This window comes from Calliphora vicina, chromosome 4 (assembly GCF_958450345.1).
Source record: "Calliphora vicina chromosome 4, idCalVici1.1, whole genome shotgun sequence".
In the NCBI taxonomy this organism is placed as follows: domain Eukaryota; kingdom Metazoa; phylum Arthropoda; class Insecta; order Diptera; family Calliphoridae; genus Calliphora; species Calliphora vicina.
In genome coordinates, this window is record NC_088783.1 from 84,179,905 (window position 1) to 84,201,811 (window position 21,907).

At 29.6% G+C, this 21,907-nt stretch overlaps 25 non-coding genes across 25 annotated transcripts; 18 read left to right on the plus strand and 7 right to left on the minus strand.

Moving 5' to 3' along the window:
* Positions 1–452: 452 nt before the first annotated feature.
* TRNAI-AAU (transfer RNA isoleucine (anticodon AAU)) lies at positions 453–526 on the minus strand. The gene has a single exon. It is a non-coding gene; the product is annotated as a tRNA-Ile (tRNA).
* Positions 527–608: 82 nt separating this feature from the next.
* On the minus strand, positions 609–681 carry TRNAK-CUU (transfer RNA lysine (anticodon CUU)). The gene has a single exon. It is a non-coding gene; the product is annotated as a tRNA-Lys (tRNA).
* Positions 682–1,177: 496 nt separating this feature from the next.
* On the minus strand, positions 1,178–1,251 carry TRNAI-AAU (transfer RNA isoleucine (anticodon AAU)). The gene has a single exon. It is a non-coding gene; the product is annotated as a tRNA-Ile (tRNA).
* A 218-nt stretch (positions 1,252–1,469) lies between these two features.
* TRNAK-CUU (transfer RNA lysine (anticodon CUU)) lies at positions 1,470–1,542 on the plus strand. The gene has a single exon. It is a non-coding gene; the product is annotated as a tRNA-Lys (tRNA).
* Positions 1,543–2,100: 558 nt separating this feature from the next.
* Positions 2,101–2,174, plus strand: TRNAI-AAU (transfer RNA isoleucine (anticodon AAU)). Its single transcript has one exon. It is a non-coding gene; the product is annotated as a tRNA-Ile (tRNA).
* Positions 2,175–2,991: 817 nt separating this feature from the next.
* TRNAK-CUU (transfer RNA lysine (anticodon CUU)) lies at positions 2,992–3,064 on the plus strand. Its single transcript has one exon. It is a non-coding gene; the product is annotated as a tRNA-Lys (tRNA).
* A 77-nt stretch (positions 3,065–3,141) lies between these two features.
* TRNAI-AAU (transfer RNA isoleucine (anticodon AAU)) lies at positions 3,142–3,215 on the plus strand. The gene has a single exon. It is a non-coding gene; the product is annotated as a tRNA-Ile (tRNA).
* Positions 3,216–4,127: 912 nt separating this feature from the next.
* On the plus strand, positions 4,128–4,200 carry TRNAK-CUU (transfer RNA lysine (anticodon CUU)). Its single transcript has one exon. It is a non-coding gene; the product is annotated as a tRNA-Lys (tRNA).
* Positions 4,201–4,285: 85 nt separating this feature from the next.
* On the plus strand, positions 4,286–4,359 carry TRNAI-AAU (transfer RNA isoleucine (anticodon AAU)). Its single transcript has one exon. It is a non-coding gene; the product is annotated as a tRNA-Ile (tRNA).
* Positions 4,360–5,052: 693 nt separating this feature from the next.
* Positions 5,053–5,125, plus strand: TRNAK-CUU (transfer RNA lysine (anticodon CUU)). The gene has a single exon. It is a non-coding gene; the product is annotated as a tRNA-Lys (tRNA).
* Positions 5,126–5,221: 96 nt separating this feature from the next.
* On the plus strand, positions 5,222–5,295 carry TRNAI-AAU (transfer RNA isoleucine (anticodon AAU)). Its single transcript has one exon. It is a non-coding gene; the product is annotated as a tRNA-Ile (tRNA).
* A 538-nt stretch (positions 5,296–5,833) lies between these two features.
* Positions 5,834–5,906, minus strand: TRNAK-CUU (transfer RNA lysine (anticodon CUU)). The gene has a single exon. It is a non-coding gene; the product is annotated as a tRNA-Lys (tRNA).
* A 360-nt stretch (positions 5,907–6,266) lies between these two features.
* On the plus strand, positions 6,267–6,340 carry TRNAI-AAU (transfer RNA isoleucine (anticodon AAU)). The gene has a single exon. It is a non-coding gene; the product is annotated as a tRNA-Ile (tRNA).
* A 163-nt stretch (positions 6,341–6,503) lies between these two features.
* Positions 6,504–6,577, minus strand: TRNAI-AAU (transfer RNA isoleucine (anticodon AAU)). The gene has a single exon. It is a non-coding gene; the product is annotated as a tRNA-Ile (tRNA).
* A 521-nt stretch (positions 6,578–7,098) lies between these two features.
* On the minus strand, positions 7,099–7,172 carry TRNAI-AAU (transfer RNA isoleucine (anticodon AAU)). Its single transcript has one exon. It is a non-coding gene; the product is annotated as a tRNA-Ile (tRNA).
* A 903-nt stretch (positions 7,173–8,075) lies between these two features.
* On the minus strand, positions 8,076–8,149 carry TRNAI-AAU (transfer RNA isoleucine (anticodon AAU)). The gene has a single exon. It is a non-coding gene; the product is annotated as a tRNA-Ile (tRNA).
* Positions 8,150–11,416: 3,267 nt separating this feature from the next.
* Positions 11,417–11,490, plus strand: TRNAI-AAU (transfer RNA isoleucine (anticodon AAU)). Its single transcript has one exon. It is a non-coding gene; the product is annotated as a tRNA-Ile (tRNA).
* A 597-nt stretch (positions 11,491–12,087) lies between these two features.
* Positions 12,088–12,161, plus strand: TRNAI-AAU (transfer RNA isoleucine (anticodon AAU)). The gene has a single exon. It is a non-coding gene; the product is annotated as a tRNA-Ile (tRNA).
* A 200-nt stretch (positions 12,162–12,361) lies between these two features.
* TRNAM-CAU (transfer RNA methionine (anticodon CAU)) lies at positions 12,362–12,433 on the plus strand. The gene has a single exon. It is a non-coding gene; the product is annotated as a tRNA-Met (tRNA).
* A 99-nt stretch (positions 12,434–12,532) lies between these two features.
* Positions 12,533–12,604, plus strand: TRNAM-CAU (transfer RNA methionine (anticodon CAU)). The gene has a single exon. It is a non-coding gene; the product is annotated as a tRNA-Met (tRNA).
* An 80-nt stretch (positions 12,605–12,684) lies between these two features.
* TRNAM-CAU (transfer RNA methionine (anticodon CAU)) lies at positions 12,685–12,756 on the plus strand. Its single transcript has one exon. It is a non-coding gene; the product is annotated as a tRNA-Met (tRNA).
* Positions 12,757–13,276: 520 nt separating this feature from the next.
* On the plus strand, positions 13,277–13,348 carry TRNAM-CAU (transfer RNA methionine (anticodon CAU)). The gene has a single exon. It is a non-coding gene; the product is annotated as a tRNA-Met (tRNA).
* Positions 13,349–13,720: 372 nt separating this feature from the next.
* On the plus strand, positions 13,721–13,792 carry TRNAM-CAU (transfer RNA methionine (anticodon CAU)). Its single transcript has one exon. It is a non-coding gene; the product is annotated as a tRNA-Met (tRNA).
* Positions 13,793–14,925: 1,133 nt separating this feature from the next.
* On the plus strand, positions 14,926–14,997 carry TRNAM-CAU (transfer RNA methionine (anticodon CAU)). Its single transcript has one exon. It is a non-coding gene; the product is annotated as a tRNA-Met (tRNA).
* Positions 14,998–15,374: 377 nt separating this feature from the next.
* On the plus strand, positions 15,375–15,446 carry TRNAM-CAU (transfer RNA methionine (anticodon CAU)). Its single transcript has one exon. It is a non-coding gene; the product is annotated as a tRNA-Met (tRNA).
* Positions 15,447–21,907: the final 6,461 nt, after the last annotated feature.

Sequence of the window (21,907 nt, forward strand, 5' to 3'; positions counted from 1 at the left end):
TTGATGAAGTACTTAGTTAGTAGTTATTGCTATACGTTCAATATACATATATTGTGATATTTGTATCGAAATTCAATTTTAATGGATTGATGAATCGTGCGCGTATTCAATATTTATCGCGTCAGTATTTACATTATTTTTGTACCGTGCGGTCGGTCGGTTGATTGATTAGAAAACCAACGTATTGCAAGTTGATATCATGTAACCGTTCAATATTTATCGCGATACTGGATCGCGGTCAATATATTATATTGAATGTGTAGCAGCAAGCAGTGCCCTGCCCTTTAGATTATAGATATACAAATACAATCGTTCAAGTTTAGAAAGATTTAATTAAAGATTATTCCATAATGGGGACTCTTAAATCAGATTGTTCATAATCGATCAGATATATAAATAATGGGAACTACTCCATATTTAACTATTTTTATTCTCACTGTAGGCAAAATTATTGGCCCATGAGGGGATCGAACCCGCGACCTTCGCGTTATTAGCACGACGCTCTAACCAACTGAGCTAATGGGCCACATAATTAGCAGCATTTTTATAACTAATTTTAATAAAAAATATTTAAACACTTTACCATAAAAAAATGGAAAAATTAAACGCGCCCAACGTGGGGCTCGAACCCACGACCCTGAGATTAAGAGTCTCATGCTCTACCGACTGAGCTAGCCGGGCATATGGGCATATTCATACAAACACAAGATTTAGCAATGTATCATAAAACAACGTACATTTTCAACTCAACGTACTTAAAATTATGCCTTCCGATATATCCTGAGACATTTTCTAAATCCTACGAAATTGCACTTATTGGCTTTTGATGCCTCCAAATATTGAAAATTCTTTTCCGTTCATACATATTATTATACATATTATTATTATTGTATCTCTGATGAAATATTATAAATGTGTATTTTAAACACAATTAAATTTTGTTTTGAATATTGTTTTTAATATATTTAATAAATCATTGCTTTCAGATTATAATTTCCGTTAAAATAAGGAAAATATTATGAGGCTAAACCTGAATCATTTTAGATTACCTGACAGCAATAATTGAAACCACTTTAAAATTCTATTAAGAACAAACTTATTTAACTATAAAGAATATGATCTGATTAGCATTTGTCAGGACCTGAACAATTTTAAACTATTACAAAAAATACAATTCTGGCCCATGAGGGGATCGAACCCGCGACCTTCGCGTTATTAGCACGACGCTCTAACCAACTGAGCTAATGGGCCATATGTCACCATTTTGACTAAATAATATTTAAAAACTGTAGCTGAACTCTAAAAAGAAAAATTATTAAAATAATAAATACAGCTAATATTTTAGAACCTAAAATTGTTGAAACAAAACATGTATCAGAAAATGATATATATGTACACATATTCCTTAAATAATGATCAATGAATAATAATTACATTGTAACATTCTCCGCCATATTTGTTTACTAATTGCCCGGCTAGCTCAGTCGGTAGAGCATGAGACTCTTAATCTCAGGGTCGTGGGTTCGAGCCCCACGTTGGGCGCGTATCAATTTTTTTAATATACATACATATGTATAGAAAACTTTCTAAAACGAGCATATGTTAAAATCCATATTTATAACGAACTTTTGCAATTTATCAAAAAATATATGGGAAGTTTCTGAAAATGTTTAAGTACTTTTTAATAATAATAGTTGGCTGAGTTCCATAAAAGAAACAAAATGTTTAAATAAGATATTAATATTACATATCGCTACCTTAATATAGAAAGGCCCTAACTAACATTTTCATTACTTTAGAGGTGAAGAAAACAACTTAATAACTTAATATGTAGTTGCAATTTTTTTTAACACAGACTCCTATGAAGGTCTTCAACTAATTTAATGTTGTGACATTTTATTTTACTCTATTAATGGTGTATTGCGGGATTAACTATCGAAGCAAGCAAGAAACTAAATTTTGGGAAAAAAAAGTTAGGGCGTTTCTATATTAACTACTATTATAATGCGAATTATTTTTATAAGGCATTAAATTCGACGGTTCCTTGCAGCTTTAGTATTTTATTATTAAAACACCGTACTTAAAGCCCTTGAAATAGCAGGCCCATTAGCTCAGTTGGTTAGAGCGTCGTGCTAATAACGCGAAGGTCGCGGGTTCGATCCCCTCATGGGCCATATTACGTTTTTGGTCGAACATGTTTATCATTAAAAAACATCATAGTTTCCTGCTAATTTGTTACATTCCTCATACCTTTATCCGTTTTGAAATACTTTCTTTGATACTTCTTTCTAAAAATTTATGACTTTTGACCTGACTATAAAAATTAATGGCGACAATTTGGACTAGGGAAAAAAATTTAATTATTATAGTAGCATTGTTATTCCAATAGATAGCTGCTAAAATATAAAAAAATGCATGGAAAGAATAAACACGTTGATCTTGTTGACTTTGTAATTCTACTCAATGGATCAGTTGAATTAAAGAACAATTTTAATATTTAACCCTTTGACGACCACGGGGACATCGGTGTCCCAACATAAAAATATTGAACAAAAAAATAATGGGTTCCATTTTAGATTAAAATTGAAACAAGTTCGGTTACAGCATTTATTTTTTATGTCTTTGAAAATTGACAACTTTATTGGTAGTGTGTTCAAGAATTGTTCAAAAATTATTCTTATGGTCGTGAAAGGGTTAAAGCTGAATTAGCTTTTTTTGTTAATAAATAATTGTCATTAGTTCCTATTTGTTCCATATTAGTCAGATTTACAAGAACTTCTTAATGCAAATGCAAAATCTCATTGCATCCAATTATAAAATAGACTCAAAAATCTATAACATTTTACATTTGCAGTGTTGTCAGGACATTCACACTTAATACTAAACTTCGGATATCATTTAGCAACAGTAAAAAGTACATTTCTATATTGGTATTAAACACATTGAATGTTGGGTCCAATAAAAATCGTGCGAGGGAATGGGAGATCATATGCCCGGCTAGCTCAGTCGGTAGAGCATGAGACTCTTAATCTCAGGGTCGTGGGTTCGAGCCCCACGTTGGGCGCGTTCACTTTTTTTGTTTTAAATGTTGTAAAAATTTTAAATATTTTATAAATTATAAAAAACGCATATAAATCATGTGGCCCATTAGCTCAGTTGGTTAGAGCGTCGTGCTAATAACGCGAAGGTCGCGGGTTCGATCCCCTCATGGGCCAATCTTTTGTTGGGTGAGTTATGTTTGTACATATATTACAAGTTCTAAAATTTATACAAATCGGTGTAAAGGAATTACATTACAGGTTTGACATTTTGTAAATGTTATCGATAGAAATGATTTCTTGTAAAGAAAACGTATAGTGTTGTTTATGGTTTCAGAATATGCAATCATATCAGAATATTCCCATGTGTCTTTATACCCTACATCACCATAGTGGGGAGGGTATATTGGGTTAGTGCTGATGTTTGTAACGTGCACCAACCTTAAAGTATACCAATCTGCCTGCTCAGGATCACTTTCTGAGACGATTTCCCCACGGACGAAGCCTATTGAATTTGGTTAGAATCGGTCCATTATTTCTCCTAGACCCCATACGAATGCCATATCTGAAAATAGTTAAGCTCTCATAAATATCTTAGTTATATAGATATCCAAACCAAATACTGAAAAAATAAGTTTTATATAGGCCGAACTCGCCTCACCAAAATGATTGGTCTATAATTAATAATAGCTCCCATATATGTATACCCACTTCCAAAAATCACTTTAACTAACATAAATCTCTTAAAAATGTTGGTATTCAAATAAAATTCAATACAAATAGAAGTCATGCCACATAATTTAATGGCTATTGGTCCATAATTAGATTGGTGTACGGTATTATATGGTCGGACCTGACCGACCTTACTTTCTTACTTGTTTTGAACTGTTTTCATTATAATTATTGGCTACCACGTAGCGATAGCTCTCAATTTTTGTTAAACGCAATTATGATACTGCATTTTTTAATTCAATTAGAATAATCCCGATAATGCCGAAAGTATTCTCAATCTGATCTTCTTGTAGAAGCATTTTAGAATTTAAAATATATGATTCAGTCAAATTCGTATAAGAAGCTTTACATTTATATGCCCGGCTAGCTCAGTCGGTAGAGCATGAGACTCTTAATCTCAGGGTCGTGGGTTCGAGCCCCACGTTGGGCGCGTTAATTTTTTGTTGTCTTAAATTTTGTAAACATGTTAAAATATTTTCATTCAAATAAATGATAAAAACCAGTTGAAAATATGTGGCCCATTAGCTCAGTTGGTTAGAGCGTCGTGCTAATAACGCGAAGGTCGCGGGTTCGATCCCCTCATGGGCCAGATTTTTTGATAATGTAAAATTATTGAACTTAAAAATGGTTGCAAACTACTACACCTCCTCCCATCAAACAATCAAACTTGATAGGTTTTGAGACTTTATAGGTTTGTCATGTCAATAATTATTCTTAATACATATGTAGTCGAAAGAATCGGTAACAAAAATTAATTAATACTAGGATCACCTGGTGGCCGAAATTAGACCACTTTTAAAACACTTTTTACCACTTTTATGGAAAGAATTTTTAAATATTTTTTGTATTATGCATATCTAAAGAAATAACCCTTTATAGAACCATATATGTTTCATCATATATGTTTCATACTTAAAAGTGTACCACAAAGAAAGTGTGGCCTATTTATATATAAGATATAGTTTATATAGTTGTTTCATTGATTCATTATTTTTGATTCTTCAAAATGTTGAATTTAAAGAAACAGAATGAATTAAAAATGTCGACCGAGCGTCGGTCGTAAAATAAGAATATTTAATATATTTTGAACAAAATGGGAATTGTTGATAAGATTGGACCCCGAAAACTTAAAATTGTAAAATGTGGATACAGGATTTTTTTAATTTAATTTGTATTAAACCTATCAAATGATGTACATAATAATTTATTTGCGATATGATTCGATCATAAATTTAAGATAACATGGTACATTCTATATTGGTTTATGTCCCTAGTCGGATATGCCCGGCTAGCTCAGTCGGTAGAGCATGAGACTCTTAATCTCAGGGTCGTGGGTTCGAGCCCCACGTTGGGCGAGTTTTTTTTATATTTTGATGTGTTTTAATTGCTTTGTTTTTAACTATTTCTATAACTTTGTGTTTATGTTTTAATTGCTACGAAATAATCTCACCGGCCCATTAGCTCAGTTGGTTAGAGCGTCGTGCTAATAACGCGAAGGTCGCGGGTTCGATCCCCTCATGGGCCAGTTTTTCTTTTGCTGTACCTATCCAGAACATATGGAATAATATATACCGATTTATGTGGAATAATAAAATACACTAATACCCCGGTTTGCGTCGCTTCGTTCTGCGTCCGAAACGTATATGAAGTTGAAGTACTGATTTATTTCAATTTCAATAAAATTTTCATATACAACCGCCGGTAACATTTGAACCTAAAACAACCATTTTCATAATACATATGTATAAAACTTTCTTTTAGCAAATAGAAAAGTTATGAAAAAAGCAAAAAATGCTGAATTAGGGGATGGCTTTTGCAACAAAGAAACACTCATATCCCGATTTCATCTGAAATTTTAAAAGCAAAGGCAAAATTATTTTATGTTAAGTTGAGGGGGAAGGACGATTTTACTGCTTATTTAATTTATATGTATATGGATTCTTTATAATATTATTTTTGTTTTTGAATAAATATATCAAGTTAATTAAAACATTCCGGATTGTCGAAGTTGCACTGTACTTTGTTTATTGCATTATAGATATGTAATAATAAAAAGTAAGCAGCGCCCAACGTGGGGCTCGAACCCACGACCCTGAGATTAAGAGTCTCATGCTCTACCGACTGAGCTAGCCGGGCATATATAAGGGATGTCATGATTACTCACCGATTTTTTGGCATTAAAATATGATTATTTCTTATTAAAATATTCTTAGAAATAAATTGTTGTTTATTATTTAATCACGTTTCTTTAATTATTACATATTCCATTACAACATCGTAATCAATACAATTCGTTGGCGACGTTCTTTTGGCGTTTAAGTTATTGAAATTTGTTGTATAATATAATTAAATTAAAGGGTGTCGCTGATTAAACATGTAACTAATTTTGTATTTGTTCTATAATAGTTTTATTTAAGAATTTATTAATAATAAATAGATATGTATTAAAGAATTAAATATAAATGATTCATCACGTGACAATTTCTATTTATATGTGGCCCATTAGCTCAGTTGGTTAGAGCGTCGTGCTAATAACGCGAAGGTCGCGGGTTCGATCCCCTCATGGGCCAATTCAGTATTTTGAATAAGTCAAATATTATTGAATATAGAATATATATAAAGTCCGATTTTCTTAAGGAAGTCCTTGCCTTCCTCATCCCCTACTTTGCGAATTGATTAAGTTTTATTTTTACTTATTTTCCTTTATATGTAATTAGTAGTAAAAAAGAATCTTGGCCCATGAGGGGATCGAACCCGCGACCTTCGCGTTATTAGCACGACGCTCTAACCAACTGAGCTAATGGGCCATATATAAATAGAAATTTAAAATTTTTTAGATTTCCGGTCCGATCTCCTCATAATAAAATATAGATTCTGCAGTTCTAGCCGATTTTTGCTTCATGGACTCTTGAGAAATTTATACAATTTTAAAAAGTTTTCTTTAAAGGCTATGGCCCATAATCATAGTCAAAAATAAAGTACATTTTAAGAGAATTAAACTCGACTTTAGTGGACTTTAAAGTTGGTTCAATTTAAAACATACATTAATTTTGACTATGGTTGCAAATTAATAAAAAACAGGTTTTTATTTTAAAGTTGTTTTTAAAAAGAACCGACTTTAGTGTTTGACTATGATTATGGGCCTATAATAATAATTTTTCGAAAAAAGTTTATCTAAAAGCTATATAAGATTCAATAAAGTATATATTTTGTAATCAATTGATTAAGTAAACACATATTCATGAATATTACAAATTTGCCATAAATTGGCATTTTTTTAATTCATATTTTTAAATCGATTTATTATCTAAATTAAACAAAACACAAATGGCCCATGAGGGGATCGAACCCGCGACCTTCGCGTTATTAGCACGACGCTCTAACCAACTGAGCTAATGGGCCCATATTTATTTAAATATTTCATGTATTCTACAGGACTTGTTTTATCCCCCAACGAAATGTATGACAGGCCTCTATATGTATATCAAAATTAAATGCTAATTAGGTATGACTTACGAATAATCGGTAAGAAAATGTACATACAAATTTATTTTAAACTAGTTGATCGCCCCGGCATCGCCCGGTAGCATTTACTAATGTTAGTTCGTCAAGTTTCTCCAACCCTGCCTGTTCTTATTTATTTGCAAATAAAATATCTAAATTTGTACTGCACACTTTAGGGGCTTTTTTATTACAGTTGACTGGACTCAAAAAAGCCGGTTTTAGCCGTAATTTTTCAATTTTTTTTTTCTTTGCAAACCATCTCGTGAAAATTTCGAATCGAATTTAAAAAAATCAGCCAAATCGCTCCAGCCGTTCTCACGTGATGACATTACATACATGGACCATTTCATTTTTATATATATAGATGAATACATTAGATTGGGTCGTTATTTTTGGCAAATAAGTTGTAGGGGAATTCTATGCACCGTTGCCAAAGATTTGACGTTGGGGAAATTCAAAAATACATACATATGTTACTAATAATACTAGTTAATAATTTTTATTCGTTCAAATAACCGAAGAAATTTTAAGAATTTAATTTAATCAGCCACTCACTGCAAAAATTAAGTAAGATCAATTATAATATTTCTGTCTAAGAACTGTAAGTTGACTTAATACATGATTTTTCTACATTCAATATATTTAAACAAATTTGGGAATATCAACAAGATCTATTGAGACCCTAAGAACCATCCGAGGGCATGATGGGGATATGATGGGTCAAATTCAATATCGAACCACCATCCGATGTTCCAACCAACGTAAGTAAGAATTAGTTTTATTTTGTAAAACGTATAAATCTGGCCCATGAGGGGATCGAACCCGCGACCTTCGCGTTATTAGCACGACGCTCTAACCAACTGAGCTAATGGGCCACATGTGTATGGCTTTTCACTTATATCAGATCCTGATACAATTTAAATAGAAGGTATGGAATATCCCTTAAAGAGTAGCCTGCACAAAAACGATATTTTTCCCATAAGCAATTTTTCGAAACCTTTTAGGTATGCTATATCGATAAAAGAACTCAATTTATGAAATTGCACTTATGAGACATTTAATAGTTATACAAAGATTTGATATACAAATATTTAAATTTTCCATATTCAGCACATTCTTAAAAAATATTAAAAGGATCATAATTTTAAAAATTGAGTAACCAACTTATTTTATGATATACTTTTTGAAAAAACAAAATCAATTTGTTACTAAATATTTCTCAAAATTAATAATACAAATTTGAGAGAAGGTTGGTTAATATTTGTATATTTATTAGGAAAATGTATAATAAATTAATTAAAAAAGAAAGCAAAATGAAGTTAAGAGTTGTTTTTGACGAAATGCATCAACATTTTTAATTAATTTTCCACAAAATCTGAATTATCATAGATATAGTCACTCGATAAGTATCAGATTAAAATTTAAAAAAAATCTGCAAATAGGAATGAATGTGTTGATAATAATTATTTTTATTTACATGCAGTTTTATTTTCAATGTTTGACACAAGCAGAGTGGCGCAGTGGAAGCGTGCTGGGCCCATAACCCAGAGGTCCGAGGATCGAAACCTTGCTCTGCTATAACAAGGTTGAATTATTGTTTTTTTTTATTTTAAATTTTAAATTTAAAATTTAAAATTTTTTTCTTTTATTCGTAAAAACGTTCTGCTACAAAAACTTTACATGCCTTAAGGCGCAATTTGTAATTTGAAAATCTTATCAAAGAAGTATTTATTTGTCTCTCCTAAAAGTATACATGAAACACATTTTTAATTTGAAAGTGAATTTTTTTAGAGCAAAATACGTTTTAGTTTTCACTTTCGTATGAATTTGATGTCTGTCAAATACCTGTATATTTTATTCCATGACTTTTTATATCCTACACCACAATAGTGGGGAGTATTTTTGAAATTTTTTCAGATTTTTCGGGTTTGGCGGCCTATTTTCCCTCGATTTGCTTTACTTTTAAGGAAACATTTTAAAAGAAAAATGTCCATGCATTATTTTTGTGTGCAAAAATTTAGCTGATAATCGGTATAACTCAGGAACGGTAAAAGAAAATTCAAAAATTATTGTCCCTAAAGGGTTTTAACTAATACCACTACGCGATGGCCAATGTTGTATGAGTAATGAAAATGATTCTTTTATGTCATTTGGAACCAAAACATCACGCACCAACACCAATTTCTAAAATAAACCAATTTTTTTTTCTCTGAAAAATTATATAAATAATTTCATATTTTTTTGCAAGTGTGAGGGATACTTCCCTCATTATAAATTATCTTTTGAAGTATGTCAATAGTTATATCCCTACTGTGAAAAACCACGGTATTATTTTTTCGCGGTTGTTAAAAAGTTCACGCACCAAACGCAATAAAGTTTTTCATGAAATATTTTTAATTATTTTGAAATACAATATATGTATTTTATTCTAATAATAACTGCGGACATACTACAAAAGATAATTTTTAAATAAGGGAAGTATTGCTCACACTTGCAAAAAAATATGAAATTATTTATATAATTTTTCAGAGAAAAAAAAATTGGTTTATTTTAGTAAACGGTGTTGGTGCGTGATGTTTTTGATTCCAAATGACCTAAAAAAATGTTTTTCATTACTTATTAGGGTATTCAATCGATTAACCGTTAATCGATTAACCGATTAATTTTGGACGGTTAACTGTTCGAATAATTTAAAATTGCCGATTTTCAAATAACAAATAAACCGATTAATTTGTATCGATTAACCGATTAACCGAAATTCCTTTTTTTGCCCTTTAAACAATTTTTTTTATTATTTATTTTTCTCTTTCAATTCAAATTAAAATTAGATATTTTTGGAACATCCAATAAACATGATTAGTGAGTATGTATAACAACTGACATATTTAATTTACATGTCTTTGAAACTTTGTATTTACATATATAGACGAAACTTTTTTTTTGAAATGAGTCTTTTATCATAACTAAACGAAACTATTAAATTAATCAAAATCTAAAGCAATCCAAAAAGGAATATGTATTCTTTATCATGCTTTTGATTTCTCCAACATATACAATCATCGAGAGAGTGTTTTTCCAAGAAAAGTTTTATTAAATCTAAAGAAAAAATCGTTTAAATTATATTCATTTTATAAAAGATTATTTCAGAAGGTCTCACTAAAACCCTAAAAACTCACACATCGCTCTTTGCTGCAACAACGTCATAATTAAAAAAAGTTGTTTCGATAAAAACGCCTTTGAATGTTTTATGACATTTTACTATTTCTTAAATAAATTTTCAACAAATTTTTACTTATCAAATATACGAGAAAACATGAATTTTAATTTTGATGTTTACAACAAAAAATACTCTCATACGAAAAATAATTGACGTTTTTGAAAACTGATAATTTTGCATTACTCAGTTCAAAAAACACGGATTTTGAGTTATGACGTTGTTGCAGCAAATAGGCGATATGTTCACAAAAACTATCTCAAATACCTTATTTGCCGTTTTTTATGTTTTTGTACACAAAATTCGTTGTTGTATTTTCAATTTAAAATTAAAATAGAAATTATTGGGTTAATCGAATAATTTTAAATTAACCGATTATTAACCGAATAAATCTAAACCTCGATTAATTATTTGATCCATTAACCGATTAAACCAGAAACCCGATTAATTGAATACCCTATTACTTATACAATATTGCTTATATTATTTCAAATAATTTTTATATTCGACTTAAAATTATCTATCTATTAGAACACAAATAACGAATCAAAATTAGAAAAATTATATGTATTTTCCCCATATCGAATTTATTTTAAATTATGTATAAGTAAAGTAGTGCCTTTTAAATTGTTTCTAATATGTACAAAATTGTGCATTTTAAAATACATATTTGCGACTTGTTTGTTCATTATTAGTTGACATCACTACAAACACGTGTTCATTTCTCACACCAACACTTTATTAAAAGCGTAAAAACGACAACTGTTATACCAGTACATACTTAGTAGTGGTGAAATTATAACACTGACATCATCAAGTGGTACTACAAATCCAAAGATTCAATAGAATTTTAAATAGAATAGAAATGTTAATGTATAAGAATTTATTAGAAAAGCACATATCTGTAATTTATCAAATCTCAGCATATGGCCCATTAGCTCAGTTGGTTAGAGCGTCGTGCTAATAACGCGAAGGCCGCGGGTTCGATCCCCCCATGGGCCAAACTGATTTTTTTGTTATTTTTTTTGTTATATTTAAAAAATTATGTACGAAAATTAAAAACAATTTATAATATTAAAAACTAATTGCATTTCCCCAAATCTAAAAAACTCAAAATTGTAATATCGCACAATTATGTTCTTTAAACATTTATTTTTGTAATTATGCTATGTTGTCGATATTCATTTTCATATTTATTTGGAATTTTTAAATTGAAAAAATATTTTTATAATTCACAATACTATTTTATAATGGAAAAGTTAAGTGCGTCTTTAGTAAACAATATAATAATTACCTATTTGAACCTAACCCCGATACCCTTTTTGGTCTTATAATCCCAACAATAGAACAACTTAGAAATAAATACAAAGTTGAGCTGGTTTCATTGAAAACTTTGTTAAAAAATTATGAAAATTAAAATATTAATTATTAACTCGGTTTTATTAATTTAAAATTCTCAATTATAAAACACAAATGGCAATGAAAATCGACAACACTGCGTAATTAATTGCTAATGGAAATTTTCAAAGAACTAGATTATCTAAGATTATGTATGTGTACTTATGTTTAAGTATTATAATTGTCCTCCACTGGATATCTGGCCCATTAGCTCAGTTGGTTAGAGCGTCGTGCTAATAACGCGAAGGCCGCGGGTTCGATCCCCCCATGGGCCAAGTTAAATACTTTTTTTTATTTTTTTAAATATTTTACAAGGATTAAATAACCTTAACAAATTGGATAAATTTCTCAAGGATTATTTAAACTAACTTAAGTAAGAGTTCTACAAAATTCTTAAAAAATAATATTGCTTGCAATACTCAGCATCTGAAGTTAGCTTCATTATTCAGCATAATTTGTTCAAGCGTTTGATGTGAGCAGAGTGGCGCAGTGGAAGCGTGCTGGGCCCATAACCCAGAGGTCCGAGGATCGAAACCTTGCTCTGCTAGATCGTTGAAAATAAATTTTTTAAGTTTGGTTTTTAATTATTTTCAATATCTTTTTTTTCTTATTAAAGTTAATTAAATTTCTCACCATCTTTGTAATAAGCAGAGTGGCGCAGTGGAAGCGTGCTGGGCCCATAACCCAGAGGTCCGAGGATCGAAACCTTGCTCTGCTATAGTTGAAACTCCTTTTTTATTTTGCTGTAAAAAATGTTGTGCAATTAATTAAGAAATTCGATTAAATAATTCTGCACGAAGCAGAGTGGCGCAGTGGAAGCGTGCTGGGCCCATAACCCAGAGGTCCGAGGATCGAAACCTTGCTCTGCTAGTAGTTGATACATATTTTATAAGTAAAATAACGTCAAAACTAATTAAATTGGAAATCGGGAATTATAATCACCAGAACCCGAATTATATTTGGATTCTGGATTTATAGGTCAAGTAATGGACAAGGGTAAATATGTTAATGTACATCCCTTTAAGCTTTCCCTTTTCATTTTATATTGAAATAGATTTTAATGATCTTTAAATATTCCAAAATGTGTGTTTGGAAAATTAAATCTGATGTAATAAAGATTTATGTGTAAGTAAACTAAACTAAACTTTAAATTAAATATTAATTTGCACCTTCATGACGATAAAACGATGATTTACTTCGTAAATAAAGAATATTTGAAAAACGTGATTCGGGAGTTCTAAAATTTGAATCAGTCTTTTTCTAGGATTCATTATTATCAGTTTTTGATATATACTACATGTATATCGTGTATTACAGAAAAAGGTCATAGGTCACATTTAATAAAAATTCATACATATATAATTATAATTATGTTCAGAATCATTTATGAAGCAGAGTGGCGCAGTGGAAGCGTGCTGGGCCCATAACCCAGAGGTCCGAGGATCGAAACCTTGCTCTGCTAGTGTTGAAATATTTTTTTTAAATATTAGTTTTATAGATAATTATTTATATTTTATAAAACATATTTTAATTATTTGTCAGATACATGTACGTCATTTCCTTCATTTGACCTTCATAGAGCTGTTTGCTTTCCCAATTATTATTGTGACTTATCCTAATATGTCTTCAAATATTTTCAATAAACTTCCAATAAAAATAAGAGAAGATGATTTGTTAGTAATTCGCAAGGTAATTGAAACTTGTTCGACGAATTAAGTATGTAATTCCACTCATAGTTGGAGAGAGAATTACGAATGAGAGAGTTAAAGCAAATGGCGCTGCCTTAGCAACAGTTAATGTAAATGTGATGTTTATTTGTTATAGAGCGACGTAAAGCAGAGTGGCGCAGTGGAAGCGTGCTGGGCCCATAACCCAGAGGTCCGAGGATCGAAACCTTGCTCTGCTAGTGATCGAATATTTTTTTTTAAATTTTTGTTTTATACTTAGATATGTAATTATTTATTGAATATTTTATAAAATATTTGTTAAATACTTGTCAGACGCATTTACGACGTTTAATCTTTTTGATATTCATAAATGAGGAGCCGCAGAATAAAAGGTACTTTTTCGCACATTTACAATTTTTGGGAAAATGAGTTTTATTTATTTCGCCCGCTTAAAAAACTGCATGAACCTGGAAATGGTAACAAGTTTCTTACTTATCAATAGATACATCAACTGCCATAAGTAACCACATTAAATGTTAAAAATGTTTGTTATAAAATCATTTTAATATCGCAAAAAGAACCTTTTGTTAAAAAATAAAGAAAAAAGTACGTTTTGTTAAAAACAAAATTAAAAAGTATGTTTTTTTTACGATAATATTTTAAATGAATGTTTTTAATCCTGATCTAATATATAAACAAATTACACTTTGAAATTAAATTATTTTTTTTTTCGTTTTATACTATTGTTGTACGTTTTGTTAAGCACAAAACGTTTTCGCATACACCGTAATCGGAAACGAAATTCCATACATTTGCACCGAAAAACAGTTCGTTTCAGAAATCGGCAACGAAAATTGAGAACGAAACGGTACCGATCAGTAACGAAAAACCTGTCATTTGGGGCCGGAACGAAAACAACTTCAAGTAGGTTGTTTTCGGTGCTGTAGGTATGGAATTATTTTAATTATTTTTTTATTTCAAATTTAAAGAAAATCAAAATGAATAACAAAAATAAATTTTGTTTATTGGAAATGGAACAAATAATAGATTTTGTCAAAAGTAATGAAATTCTATTTAATGTGCGACATCCAAAATTAAAAAAATAATTTCGTTTCTGTTTTATGCCGCAACGCACCCAACTGAAACGAAAACACTTCAGAAACGAGAACACCAACGTTTTTCAGTTTCAGTTTTCGTTATAGCTTTAGTAAAAAACTGAAGCACTGAATAAACTGAAAATTAGTTAATTCGTTTCAAATTGAGAACATAATCTATTTGCAATTGAAGAGCGAATGACAAATGAGAGAGCGAATTACAAATGGCGCTTTGCGGATATATTAATATGAGGTTTATTTATTACAAACCGATGTAAAGCAGAGTGGCGCAGTGGAAGCGTGCTGGGCCCATAACCCAGAGGTCCGAGGATCGAAACCTTGCTCTGCTAGAGTTCAGTAGTTTTTTATGTTTTATTTTTATTTTATAAATATATTTATGCATACATATTTTGGTTATTCTTGTTATTTGACAAAGTATGTTAAAATAAAAAAATGTAGTATTATTTTAAGAATACATATATAATAAACAGCTTATTTCGATAAAAATTCCCACACAAATTAGAAATGACAATTCACTCACTTGAAACTCAATTACCTATTCATGAGTTAATTCGCTCATAAAAATTACGTATGGCCATTGGATATTTGAGAGAAAATTACAATTTAGAGAGAATTACGAATGAATAAGCGAATTACAAATGGCTCTGTATTTTGAAAATTGACGACTGTAATAATTATGAGGTTTAATAATTTCACAACGATGTACAGCAGAGTGGCGCAGTGGAAGCGTGCTGGGCCCATAACCCAGAGGTCCGAGGATCGAAACCTTGCTCTGCTAGTGTTGGAATATTTTTTTATACATATTTCTTTTTTATTTAAACTTATTAAACTTATTTTTTCAATGATATTTTACGTAAATCCTAAAGGAAATCAAAGCAGATTTAGAAAAATAAAATAAATTTTAAAATAAGTCGTAAAATGAATCCTTATAATTTGCATTATTTTCTGCTAAAAATTTTAAGTGTTCAGGAGAGACAAAAAACTGTATCCTTAATGCTTAAGAAAGTATTCTTTTTAACGAAAATTCCGCAATATTAAGAAAAATCTATCAAAATCTATCTTGTATTCCGCTGCATATCCATTTTATTTGTTCATTGTCTGCAGATAGTGCTATGTATTGTTTTTGTCAAAAAGATAAAATACAATTTTTTTTACTTAATACAGTATTGTTGAACGAGTGCGATGTTAATTAACTAGTAATTAACTCCGACACAATTATACATTTTCTTTCAAAATATGCTGACTTAAGAGCATTTTAGTAATGTATTGTATTGTAATGTTAACATAAATTACTTCTGTATATTAACAGAATCAATTACTTAGTAATTAATGTAAAGAATATCATTAGAAATTAACAATCTATTTTTAGAAGCAGAGTGGCGCAGTGGAAGCGTGCTGGGCCCATAACCCAGAGGTCCGTGGATCGAAACCTTGCTCTGCTAGTGTTGTATGATTTTTTTTATTTAATTTTTAGTTTTATAGATATTTATAGAATATAGATATTTTATAGAAATAATTATTTTTATTTTATAAAAACGTGGATTTTTTTTGTTATTTTTTGAACTTGCATCGTTCATTTGTATAACGAATTAAGAAATTATATTTGTTTTTGGATTGGGAATTACGAATGAGAGAGCGAATTACATGGCTTTCTCAGAGAGTATAAAATTTATACTAAAAATGTATGGTTTAATTGTCACAAAACAATGTAAATCAGAGTTTCCTCTGCTAGTGCTGAGCAAACTTTTTTTTATACATTTTATATTTTAGAAAAACTATAACATTATTTATATTGACATATTATACTTTATTTTATTTATACTGATGATCGAATTGCAAATAAATGTAAAACATAACATTTTATTTTTTGGCCTATTTTTTTTTTCATAAATTCAGAATTTTTTATGGATGAATATACAAGAAAACCTGTAATAAAAATTTTCTTTTTTCAAACTCTCTTTATTTATAATGTTTGCAAAAAACAACAAACATACATTATTATACAATAATAATAAATTTACATGAGTTATCATATGTTGGTAGCTTAAGTTATTTTTGAATTTATAACGAAAATGAACAAGCACAAGAAAATATCTGAGAACAATAGTTTTGAACTAGATTTCAGTATGCTGTTTTGAATTGTTGATTTTTATTTTTTCGAGCTATTTTCGAAAATCACTAATTCTAAAAATACTTAATCAAAAATATCTTTTATTTTCTCTCTTTTCTTTTATTTCTGATCGAAAAAATAAAAATCAGTAAATAAATTTTAATTTTGACCAAAACAAAGTATTAAAATAAAAGTATAAAATAAAATTTATTTTAGCAGCACTGGATTGACGTACATGTTTTTAATCCCCAATAGATGGCGCCGTTCAGTGTTTAAATTTAGAGTGCTGAATTTTCTGTTCATAAAACCATCAAAAGATGTCGCAAAATATGTTGAAATTTTATTTCTTCTGTGTTTGTTTGTGTGGTGGTGGGTTGTTTGAAAAAGTAAAGACACCAACCTCTCACTCAAAGACTACAATAATTTTTCTAGACAAAAACGTTGGGTTCAAATGTTATAAAAGTGACGATTAACTGAAATTTAGAAATATAGTTTTTATAATAAAAATAATATAATAAATAGGGTAAAAGTTCTACATTATTAGCTGTAAAAATAAATCATCTAAATCATCTACTTTCTTTTCAGTGAGCGGTCAAAGTTAGAAAATTATTGCCGTTTTAAAAAAAGTGAAAAAATTGGAAATTTTTACAATTCAAGCGATTATTGTTAGTATTAAATCTATTAAAAGTAAATCTTTTATAATGGAACCTTCAACATCAGGTACTAAAGTATATTATAGTATTTATAGTAATTTTTTTTTATAAAAATTATGTGTATATACTTTTAATAATTTTTTTAAAAAAGGTCCAAAATTGGGATAATTTCCGCATTTAATGGGCCACAAGTATTAAGTTAGTAATAGTTGAAATTAGTTTTATAGATTTTAGAATAGTATAGGATATCAGCTTATATTAAAGAACAAAAGTCCAGACAATGCCCGGCATTTTTTTATTTATTTTCATTTTCTTTATTTATAATTTGAATTTTTTAATAGCACATTAAGTATGCTTTAATTTTTGATTTTAATTCATTATGAATTAGCTAAATATTGAATTAATTCATTGAATTGAAAAAATTAATTGAATGAAATTTGAATCAATTCAAACGAATTAGGCAGAAATGAATTTCAATTCATTTCCAATTCAAATGAATTTGTAAAAATGAGTTGCAGTTCATTTCCAATTCATTTGAATTGAATTGATTTTGAATTAATTCAAATGAATTAGAAAAAAGAATCGGCAATTCAAATGAATGAATCAAAACTGAGTTGCAATCAATCAAATTCAAGAGCAGATCTCTAGGGGGAATGAAAAATTTCTCCTACCAAAATGAAAATATCCAGTACAAAAATCGAAAAGCCTTGTCCTGTAATCAATGCCTTGTCCTGTAATCAAGAACTGATTTTTATTTTGAAATACTCTGAACGACAAAACACATTTAATATTCAAGAAGCAACTAATAATTTTTGAAATTTTTTGACCCACGACCACCCAACGACAAACTTTTTGGTAATATTTATGCTATATTTATTTCAAAAAAATTAGAATTAGAAATTAGATTTAATTAGAATGCATCATTCACCTTAAACAACAATAGCTTTTCAAAATTATCATCTGAAAGAGATGTTTAGAATAGAGGCGTACGAAAATATTTCAACAGAAGCTGACGATGGTAACGGCGCATTAAATTTAAAGAATGCCTTTTTAACCGTCGGATAATTATGCAGCATACTTAATGACTTTGAACAATCTGCTAAATATGCTGCGAATTCCGCTTCGGAGTTGGAAATGAATTGCTAATTCTTTTTTTTTTCTAATTCATTTGAATTAATTCAAAATCAATTCAATTCAAATGAATTGCCAATTGTTTTTTTTTCTAATTCATTTGAATTAATTCAAAATCAATTCATTTCATTTGAATTGGAAACGAATTGTAATTCATTTTTACCAAATTCATTTGAATTGACTCAAATTTCATGATGATTCGCGAATTAATTCAAAAATTAATGATTCATTAACAGCTCTGATATGGAAAACAAAATATATATGAACAATTCTTAAAATTAGTTTTTGTTTAATATTTATTTCTTTTCCCACTTGGCGCCGGAAAATGTGAATGTAAAAATATTGTGTTGAATATAGAAATCGTGGCGAATTAATTTTTCATCCTAAAAGTATGCTTTTCACCATGAGTTATTTTGCATTTTATTCCAACATTTATTCTGGGTCGTATAGGCAGCCATATCGATTTAGCCATGGCCGTCGCACGGTGGCTCAGAAATTAATTTCATTGGCTAAAAGTACAATTTTTTGTTAACACCGATTTCCAAAATGTTAATTAATGCCATTGCAAAAAATGGCCAAAAATGTGATGATTGCAAATTTGATAAGAAGTAAATTCGCAAACTTTTTTTAAGAATTGGTATGATGTGTCACTGTACATTTATATCTTCTGTGTTATTAAATGTTTTTACAGGTAAAGGGTGTTTTTTATAGAGGTGACGAACTTTAAATTGAAATAAAACAGAGAAAAACGTTTTTAATTTGATTTATTTATTAAATAATTTTATGGCATTAATGTTTAAATAGTCATAAATTAATTTTAGTGGAATAGTACTTTTTTAGCGTCAAAAGGGGTTAATTTTACTGCCACTAGAAAGGCGATAATGTCCTATTTAACCCCTCTAGGAACATAGTATAACAGAATGTAAGAAAAGGATAAAAGCAAGAGGTATTCGAATATAAACTCAAAAAAAGTTGGATGGAGAAAACAAAGATTTTATACCAGTTTTGAAAACTGATTAAAGCTCGACCTTACTGTCCAGCAAGGTTGCCAATTTAGCCATTTTCCGGCTAGATCTAGCGATTTTGTTTTCATTTAGCCATAAAAAAATGGCTAGATATAATCTAGCCGGAAGATTTAGCCATTTTTTTTTTTTTTTATTTAAGTTTTGGGAAGGCCCCAACACAGTAAGGTTATATAGGCCGTTTGTATTATAGTATATTTTTGTGTAATAACATTAATATTACATTCTTAATTACAAAAGATTTTTTTTTTAATTCTATTTAAATGTAGTATTTTTCATGTTTATGTTTTAAAAGCAAGATTTAAATCAAATTATACAAATTGATTTCTGTAAGAAATTGTTTGACTTTTTCAAAATCATTATCATCTGCGAGAATTTCAAGATTGTTTATTTTATACTTAAGTCGTTTTTCTTGCAGTAATCTGCAATCATTAAATATATGAGAAACATTTAAAACTTCTCCACAGTTACATGTCGGAGGTGGCTTCTTTTCAAAAATATGTTTATGTGAGAATAAACAATGACCTATTTTAAGTCTAGTAAGTTTAATAAAGTCTGTTTTAGGCAAAGAAGGGGTTTTGAATGCATGTATTATATTTTTCTGAATTTTATATAGTTTGGTATCGTTACCGTTTGTTGTTAAAAAATTTTCATTTTACAAAAAACATATTTAACAATAAAAACTTGATCAAATTCATTATGTTGAATACAAAGTATTTTACAGTATATAACAACATGCCTCCTCAACATTATGAATTTATAATTCCAAAATTATTACAACAAAATACATGTTTAGGTTTAGGTACAGGTTTAGTTAAAACATCGGCTAACAAGTAGAGATGTAAAATTTATAGAAAGCCAGATGTACAATTCTACAGTAGATAATATTCCGAGTTTTTATGAGTTTGTACCTAATGATAAAATACGAGATCAATCAGATAAAATTATAGATGACCCAAATATGAGTAATACAATTGAACAAGAATCAAATAACAAATCTACAAACCCTAGTGATCGGAAAGAGCAACCAAAAGCTAATGACAAACCCGAAGATTCTATTAAAAATCGACTTAGAAGTAGAAAAAATCAAGAGACAACTCAAATAGTAAAGGAGAACATAATAGATCCTAAAACAGTAACAGAAGCTTTGTCATCCGATTGTTCTAAAGATTGGCAAGAAGCTATGGAAGATGAATACAAGTCATTATTAAAAAATGATACTTGGTGTTTAACAGATTTGCCAAATGGGCGAAAGGCAGTTGGATGCAAATGGGTTTTCAAATCAAAAATAAGACCTGATGGAACAATAGAGAAACGTAAAGCCAGGCTAGTAGCTAAAGGCTATTCCCAAAAATTTGGATTAGACTATGTAGATACATTTGCTCCTGTAGTTCGTCAAACCTCACTCAGATTGTTATATGCTCTCTCTGTTGAACATGATTTACAATTGCGTCAATTAGATGTATCAACAGCATTCCTGAATGGAAATTTGGAAGAGGAAATATATATGGAACAGCCTGAAGGTTTTATTGAGAAGGCAACAAAAGAAAAAGTATGCAAATTAAATAAGGCCATTTACGGTCTCAAGCAAGCTGGAAGGCAGTGGTTCAAGAAAATCGATTATGATGATTGTCGCCTTATATGTCGATGATATTATAATTGCTTCTAATAATACGAATTTTATAGAAGATTTTGTAAGTCAATTAAAACATAATTTTGATATTCGAGACTTAGGAGTTCCAAAACATTGTATTGGCCTAAGCAGAAAAAGTTGATGAAAAGTTTTATCAAGAAATTATTGGATCTTTACTTTATCTGTCACTGTATAGTAGACCTGATATAACGTGTGCTGTTAATATGCTATCTTTGGTTTCCTGTTCAACATATCGAGCGTTTTCACTAGTCTTACAGTCTCTAGCTTTGTGACCTTTTCTTCCACATCGAAAACATTTATAATTAAATTTATCTTTGGACATACCTTCTTCTTGATTTTTATAGTTATTTTGTTGATTATGGGATTTCTTTTTAAAAAACTTAGCTTTAAATGCTGAATTGCTTGCATCGTTATCATCCTTGTCTCCAATTTCTAGTAATTTTGATTTTAAAACAGCTACTTTTGGAAATTCATTTGCAGTATCCACTGCAGCTTTGACTGCCGAAAAACGATCTGGTAAAGCATCAAGCATTACAACAACAAGAAGGTCTTCATCAATCTCAATTCCCATTTCCAATATACATGAAACGCATACATCAAAATCAATTAAAAATTCTGAAATCGATTGATTCTCTGGCATTTTCATATTCAATAACTTACGGTAACACT